The sequence below is a fragment of the Solanum tuberosum genome, unplaced genomic scaffold, assembly GCF_000226075.1.
Source record: "Solanum tuberosum cultivar DM 1-3 516 R44 unplaced genomic scaffold, SolTub_3.0 scf00661, whole genome shotgun sequence".
In the NCBI taxonomy this organism is placed as follows: domain Eukaryota; kingdom Viridiplantae; phylum Streptophyta; class Magnoliopsida; order Solanales; family Solanaceae; genus Solanum; species Solanum tuberosum.
This window is the reverse complement of record NW_006239581.1, coordinates 81,811-90,391: the sequence shown is the minus strand read 5'-3', so window position 1 is coordinate 90,391 and position 8,581 is coordinate 81,811. Positions and strand designations below refer to the sequence as shown.

At 33.1% G+C, this 8,581-nt stretch overlaps 1 pseudogene; it reads right to left on the bottom strand.

Moving 5' to 3' along the window:
* Positions 1-621: 621 nt before the first annotated feature.
* Positions 622-4,516, bottom strand: LOC102596540 (putative disease resistance protein RGA1; annotated as a pseudogene).
* Positions 4,517-8,581: the final 4,065 nt, after the last annotated feature.

Below are 8,581 nucleotides of genomic sequence, written 5' to 3'. Positions count from 1 at the left end.
GAGGGTAGGGACAAAATAAATTGATTTTTTCAACAAAAAAGTAATTGTAATTTGAAAATGGAAGAGAGTTTTGGAAAGTGTTTTCCTTAAGTTTTGAAGGGAAGCCATTTTCCTTAAATTTGAGGAAAATGAGTTGATTTGAAAAACATTTAACCCAACAAAACATGAGAAAATTGGAAAACATTTTCCGTAAAATGTTTTCCTTCATACCAAACACACCCTTAGAGTCTGTTTGGAAAGTCATCAAGTAATTACCCGCAATTCATAGCCTCCCATGTGAATTGGAGAGTGTAATTACACCCAATTACTTGCTAACCAGGTAATTACATGTTCAACCAAACGAGATAGACAATGTAATTACACTCAATTACACAAAATCCAATTACCAGAGTGGATTTCCAAACATGCCCTTAATGTAAACAATAACATGAATAGTTTTATTCAGCGTTCAGAGAGTGGTAATCAACAGTTGTTGGCCAATAATTACAACATTAACAAGTAGCTATAATACAAAAGGATCTTACAAATCGTTAATATGTTTCCAAAAAATACCCAGAAATTTACAACCCATGGCAGGAACTAGAGAGACTCACAAACAGAGAAATAATAATTACAAATAACTCACTCATATAGTTTCAGATTAGGAATGTGAGCAATTTTGTGCCAGTCTTCTCCTATTCCCTTTTAACACTGCTTTTCCAGTGTTGGACTGCGACTAATGCTTAAACTTGTGAGGGTTGTTAGGTGCTTCAATCCCTCCGGTAAACATTTTAGCATCTCACAGCAAAAAATAGATAACTCTGTGAGTGAAGTCAAACCTTTCACTCCTTCCTCGGGGAGACTCTCTAGTGCATAACAACTTTCAACATCCAGACTCTTCAAAGCATTGATGAGACTAGCCAGGCTGCTAGGCAGCTCTTTGAGATTGCAGAGCCCAGAGATTTTCAAGTATTTGAGATTCGCAAGGCTTTTCAACATCTCTTCTGGGAGGGAAGTGGCTTTGATGATACTGCTAATGTGGAGGTAAGTAAGAGCGCAAAGATTGGATATGGAGTTCAAACTTGTTGCATCTGCCTCCCCAAAAATTACCAATTTCCTGACAGAAGAAAGGGTCGGAATAACAAACATAGGGCAATTATCAGTATCCATCTCTTCAAGCACAGGGAATTGCTCTTCTCCTCCCTTTTTGAGCAATCCTTTCAGATTACGGAAGTCCCATATACTAAGTTTTCTCAGGGATGGAAACCATCTTCTTGTGGAGACATCATCCTGTTCAAGATACTCCACCTCCCCAGACCCATTTGCTAACACTAGACTTTCTAGACAAGGCAAATCACCAAATGGTGGTAAGCATAAGCAGTTTTCGCAACCTTCAATTCTAATAGAGACGACTCTTTTCAAAACTGAGTGATTCATCCAGTCTGGGAAGACGGAATCCTCTGAAGCCAATGATTGTTAAAGAAGTCAGATTGGGGTGTGGTTTGAGGGCTTCAAGAACTTTAACTTCTTCTGATTCATATCTACGTGGTTTGAGGGCTTCAAGCACATCTGATTCATGTAAACAATATGGTCCATATTTATACCAACTCATTCTTAAAGAGTGCAGATTTGCTTTTGCAGATAAGTTGGCCTCTTTTGCCTCTGTATGCTTCTTCACTCTCTCAAGGTGTGTGATTGAAATTGAGCCATGGAGATCCAGGTTTCGTAGTTCACCAAGTTGATAACTTTTCTTCCTTCCCACAACAAAGTAACTTAGAGTCTTAAGGCATGTCAAAGATCCTATCCTTGGTGGCATACAAGTCAATGGACAACCATCAAATAAAAGATTTCGGAGACTACCAAGTGTACTTGTTTGTTTTGGCAAACAAGAAAGTGACCAGCAGTCATGTAAATCAAGAGTCTGCAGATTTTGAAGCTTGCATAACTGCTTTGGAAGACTACGAATTCTAAGATTGCTAGACAAGTTTAGGTATCTTAAATGTACTAGATCTCCAATGGAAGACGGTAGCTGCTCCAGCTCAAGTTCTGTGTAACTTAGATTAAGTACCCTCAACGAGACAAAATTTTGCAAGAGAGGAGGAGAGTAAGGAGACACAATTTCAGAAAAACCAATGGACATCATATATGGGTAATATTTTACACTTACTTGGCAGATATTGCTGCTTGATGTGCTTGCCGAAAACAGAGATGTCGCCAAATCATGAATGAGATCATGCTTCTTGAAATAAGTATTGAAATCATGAATGAGATCATGCATCTTGAAATAAGTATTGCTAGATTTAACTTCAATCTCTTGGAAGAAAGATCTCATTGGCCATTCATTCCATACTTCATTACCTACATACTCTAGCTCCAAGTTTCCTTTCGAATAAAAGAAAACCATGTGCCATCCAGAGAGAGATTAGATTTTTCCTTTTCCATTTTGGTATCCTTTGGGAATACTGCACAATATGTAAAGCATTGTCTCAAATCAAGTGGAAGGTGATGGTAACTAAGTTGCAGGGCAGGCAGAATAGAACTTTCATCCTGAGGCAACTTCCAAATCTCACTATCTCTCACATGTTCCCATTCTCTTTCTTCTCTCTTGAATCGCAAAATACCTCCCAGAGTCTTGGCTGCTAGAGGCACACCACCACATTTTTTCACAATCTCCTTTCCGATAGCCTCAAGGTTAGGATTTATTTCTTCTAGGTGCTCAAATGCACGTTGGTTGAACAACGACAAACAATCTTCTTGAGACAGATTTGACAATTCATATGGTTGCAAAGTTCCCATAATTGATCCAACCTTTTCAAGACGAGTAGTGGTTAGAACAGAAGCACCACTTGCTCCAACCTTCAAGACTGCTCTTAAATTAGCCCACTTCTCTTGATCTTCATTCCAAACATCATCTAAGACGAGTAAGTATCTTTTTCCATTCAGCAACTCCTGAAGCTTCTTTTGAAGTGGAGCCAAGTCCATGTCACCAAGTAGTGGCCTTCCTTCAGCAGATTCTACAATTGCCTTTATCAACTTCTTCTCTTCAAAATTGTCCGAGACACAAACCCATATTTTGGGATCGAAATGCTGAATCACTCTCTGATCATTGAAGACCATTTGGGCAAGAGTTGTCTTTCCTAGTCCCCCCATACCAACTATTGGGAGGACTGAAAGTTGTTGGGCATCACTAACATTGTTTATCAGGATTTTCACTATCTCATCTTCCTCTTTGTCCCTTCCATAAACTTGTGGTTCAGTTAAAATAGAACCTGGTCCAAGCAATGTCCACACGAGAATATTGTTACATTCAAGATCATTAGGAGTCGGCAGAAAATAAAGAATAATATATGCACGCCTTAAAGAGATATATATAGATGAGCTTGAGGAGCAGGAGACATGAGAAAATCATGCTGAGTTCCACTTGGCAAAAAGTCCTAAAACATATTTTGAAGTTTCTCTATTTCTTCTGCAATCATTTTCAGAATCTGATATGAACCAGTAACTAAAACAAATTATTATTAATTTGTTGCCGTCATTTTCAAAAGTGATAAATACTCGAGCATTTCCTAGATTTTCTTATTGGTGAAATTGCTTTCAAGAAATCATCAAGTACGTACTTCTACTGTATTGTAATCACAATTTTTGTCATTTTCAAATTGACGACCGGTCAGATTTTGTTTTTTCAATTAATACTACCATGAATGGTGGAGGGTTTGGCTAGACTCAACCTGTTGATAAATCATTTCTTTTCACCTTTTGTCTAGAAGATAAAAGGAGGATGACGATTTCATCCTTATGCCAGTAATGTCCACAGTTGATGCCTAGACTATCGAGTAGTGGCGCGTAAAGTTCTTCTACAATCTTTTTAAGAACTTTAAGAAAAAGGGCACAAACTCTATAAACAGAAAATAAGTTATATGTCTATCATCAAAGATAGTGAAGGGTTAGACACTAGAAACAAATATTTAGGGAAAATCTTTGAAACTTTCCCTCACCCCAAAAACAGAACTGAATCTGATAATTGCTGAAAAATGAATATAAACAAAGTTTGTTGTAATACTAATTTAAGATGAGTACCTGTTTCCCGTCTAGCAACTTGTCTCTCTATTAACTTTTCTTGTAAATGAAAATCCATTCTTTCCTTAGCAATTGCATCTAGTTTCTCCATCATCTCTTTCATCCTTTTCCCAATCTTGTGACGGAAAGTGATAATCCCTGGATGACAACGCCCTAGTCGATATTGCTTGAGTCTTGTTGCCTCATATTTACATTCAATCATTTTCAGAATCTGATATGAACCAGTAACTAAAACAAATTATTATTAATTTGTTGCCTTGTCCTTGAGTTTCTGTAACCAGTTTTTAATTGCCTTGTCCTTGAGTTGCTTCATCTGAGCATCTTCAAGCACGGCTTGGATTGTAGAAAACCTGCTAGAAAGATTTTCAAACTCATTTTCAAAACCGAAAAGCAATGAAAGTTCCCCTTCAAGGAAAGAAGTGATATTTTCAATCAGAATTTGAAGGAAAGCTTCTGCCATATGTTTAGAGTGGAATTGAACAAATTAAAGTTGATGAGTAAACAATGAGTTCAAATTTACTGCTTTGTGTTTCATGAATTACTTGTAATAAATACATTAATGGGAGAATGTATATATACTTTTCGTGTAACGGAGAGTACTTTGCTTTCACTTTATAATCTGTATGCCAAATTCTTCTACTGAATCACAAGACTGCTTTCTGCAGCAATGTACTCCACATGTATTTGAATATGTTTGTTTCGAACACATGAGCACTATCTCATTCTAAGCATCTAAAATCACTTGGCTACAACAACTTGTTGTTTAAAAGTGTTCAAAATATGTTATTTAATCATTTCGTGCATCATTGTACTTGTATATATGGTATTTTTTTCGATGAGGGGTGTCCAACTGACCACCATGTAGCTACGCCACAGGTGATGCCTCAGAATATTAGAAAGCAAATTTGGAAAACCTTGTTGTTTGGAAAGGAATATAAGTTGCTTTGAGAATTGGAGCAATTATTTAACTTTCTTGCAAATTACTCGAGCTGTTTGACCATGAGAATTATTCACTTTTTTCCATTTTGGATGTGTTTGGTATGAAGGAAAATATTTAGTCATTTGTGCATTCAAGACCTAATTTCATGACTGGTTTGAAGCATCTCTTTAGAAGTAAACTATTCATCTACTGACCTAAAAATTGAGTTTGGATCGTGTTGGTCATGTTTTGATTTGGTGAAATTGAGGATCTATCATTTTTAATTTTGCAAAAAAAAAAGTCATGCTTGGCGTGAAGATTGTTCCATATCATGTGAAAGGGTCATATTGAAGTTTAAAGAATAACTAGTTACTACTATTGTTGACTAGTGAATCAATATTAAATTATGTGTATTTGAAAGTTTGTAAACATAAATAATTATTTATAAAAGAAATATGGAGATATGTGATTTAGGGGTGTACATGATCGGATTGGTTCGAGTTTTTCAAATATCAAATCAAACCATTTGTGTCAATTTTTAAATCTATAACCAAACCAAACCAATAAAACTCGGGTTTTTTCAACCTCGGGTTTTTTCGGTAAAGTATTCATACAAACATATAAATTTACTTGTACTTCAAAATATTTCTTTAGTCCTACCAAAATACAACTATCTAAGGTGTTTCTTAAGAAAATAACACAAAATATGATATGAGTAATGACACTAAAATATCCAACAAAAAAATAATAATAATGAAATCGCGTAAAACAAATATTGCAAATTAACAAGTCATAATGAAAATGATCATAATTTAAAAGTACTAAATCATGCTAAAATAAGTTTAATAAGTATTAGTTACATGACTAAATATTAAAGGAAATTAAAATTAGATTATGTATTTGAATTGTCTAAACCAATGTAAAACCAAAGAACAAATATTCAATATTATTGTCATTCTTAGTGTTGAATTGATTTTCTTTTTGCATTATTATTAATTTGATTTTGATTTAAGCTTTATTATAATTACCAACATCTGTGGACTATAATCTTTATTGAACCATTCAGAATTCTAAGTTTCAAAACTTGAAATAATATATTAAAAGATAAAAACTATGAAAAAGTATAAGAAATATTTAAAAATCATATCAAAGTAAATATTTTATGTATAAAATAAAATTTTAAAATTATATATATAATGTCGGGTTGGTTTGGTCTCGAGTTGGTTTTTTTTAGTTTAAAACCAAACCAACCCAAATATAATCGGGTTTTTTTTTCAATACCAAACCAAGTCAAATCAACCACTAGTCGGGTTTCTTTCTTGATTTGACTTGGTTTGCGATTTGATTCGGTTTTCGGTTCAATTTTGTACACCCCTAATGTGATTTATCAATGCAACATCTTAAGATATTTTGATATGAACTATAATTTGCTCATTTATAGTAAACTTGAATAAAAAATTAAGAAATTTTGCTAATTTTCACAATTTGTGTGTTTTCAGGTTTATGAAAAATAAAAATGCAACTTAAAAAGTTCAAATTACATGTCCATACAAAATTTTAACTTCATATCTATTTTATTTTGGATCATAATTTCATATTACATGTCTAAACATGGCATTATATAGCCAGTTTGGTTCTCTCTCTTTTTTCCGCTTAAAACTAAAATCAAATCAATTTTTGTCAGTTTTTTAAAGTTAAAAAAATTATAATCAAACCAAACCAAAAGGTACCGGTCTTTTTTTTTTCTTCGATTTGATTTGATTTGATTTTTCGTGAATACCGGAATCGTAAGCAACTTTGATCGTTGATTTGTCGTTATTGAGAGTCCGATGATATCATTTTTTAAATTCCTCCTTCTATATATGCAACTTGCATTTTTTGTGAAATATGATCATTGTTAAAAATATTTAATGTTGAGTTAACAAACATCCATCTTTATTATATCACATTTTTTGTGACATGCACCAAAATGAGAAAAACGACCTCTTCAAATGATTTATTTTATATAATAGAGTACTAGTTAATCGATGTTTAACATATAAATAATCAACTAATAAGGTTAAAGGCTTACACATACAAACTAAAAATTAGATCAAATGCACCTTCAATATTTATCTTTATATTAGGTGATCACATACTGTGATACATCATGGCCATTTTATTTAAGGATATGCATATTTTATTTTTTAACCAAAAACATATTCAACATTTTTCATTCATATCTTCTTCCTCACTCGCGACCCCGCTTATGGGGTTAAATCAATATGTTCTTAGAAGAAAGATTGGATGGATTATCAATCTCATCGAGATCATCGTTCTCATACCAAATTCCCTCAATAGAATCACTTTTTTGAGAAAATACGAGACATCAATGTCTACAATTTTATTTTATTTTAGATGATGAAAGTATATCGAAATATTGCTTTCACAAGAATGATTCTGCCTCATGTACAGCGATGTCATGCAATTTACTAATGCAAGTTAATTTGTGATTACATAATTTTTTTTCATATTGAGTAACATTCGAGCTCCGGTCAAGATTTGAAATTTATGAATTCTTACATCCATCTCAAATTAATATTTGAGTTCACAACTAAATATTTATAGATCTTTAATGAATTCTCTAATACATATAAAAGGTCTCGATAAAAATTATTGGATTCACATAAACCACACATTGCCTATTAGATTCGCCGATTTAAATTGTAAATTATTTGACTATCACTGTAGAATTCCACAACCACTATAGTTTTCCTTTAGCAATGAATTGCAGTCAAGTCCAGCAACATACAAAAAAAAAGAGAATAAATAATATCTCATCATTGAATAAATAATATGAGGAATCTGTTTTAGGGATTACAGAGTGTCCCTCAACGGCCAGTCTTATTTTTAATAGAACACTATTGATTGGTCTATCGGCAAAGAAAACTCGGAAATAAATGATTTTTGTTTTATCCTCCAGACATTTGTTATGTCATCACGACTACTTGTTAATTTGAATTAATTGCATTGAAGTTTTTGTTCCAACTTCATATAAGAAAATTCTAAACAAGAACTCGAGACTTGAAATTAATCCAAGTGGAAGTTCTTTCTCAGGATGTAGGGATCGGAATGGCATCTGTTTTGAAGTTTATGAATTTTACACCGACCTCAAGTTAATATACAATAATAACTGGATTCACATTTAGATCCATAGATAATTATTGATTGAATTCCTTAACATGCATATATATATATAAAATATCTGAATAAAAGCTATTGAATACACATTACATGTTAGATTCATTAATTTGACCGTAACAGTTGACATTCTTTTGTCAAGCATCTATTCTGGGGAGGTTATATACATTCGAATGATGACATTATACTATAGCCTAAAACTACATAAAAAATTGTCGAGTAAATTATTTAACTATCACTACAGAATTCCACAACCAATGGTTTCCCTTTAGCAATGAATTGCAGTCAAGTTCAGCTAGCAATATACAAAAAAAATTAAAAAATCATTCAAACATATTACGTATATATGTTAATCATTGGTATTAATTAGATAAGTGTTGAAGCAATTAGAAGTATACACACAGTATATATAGATGGCGTTTGAAA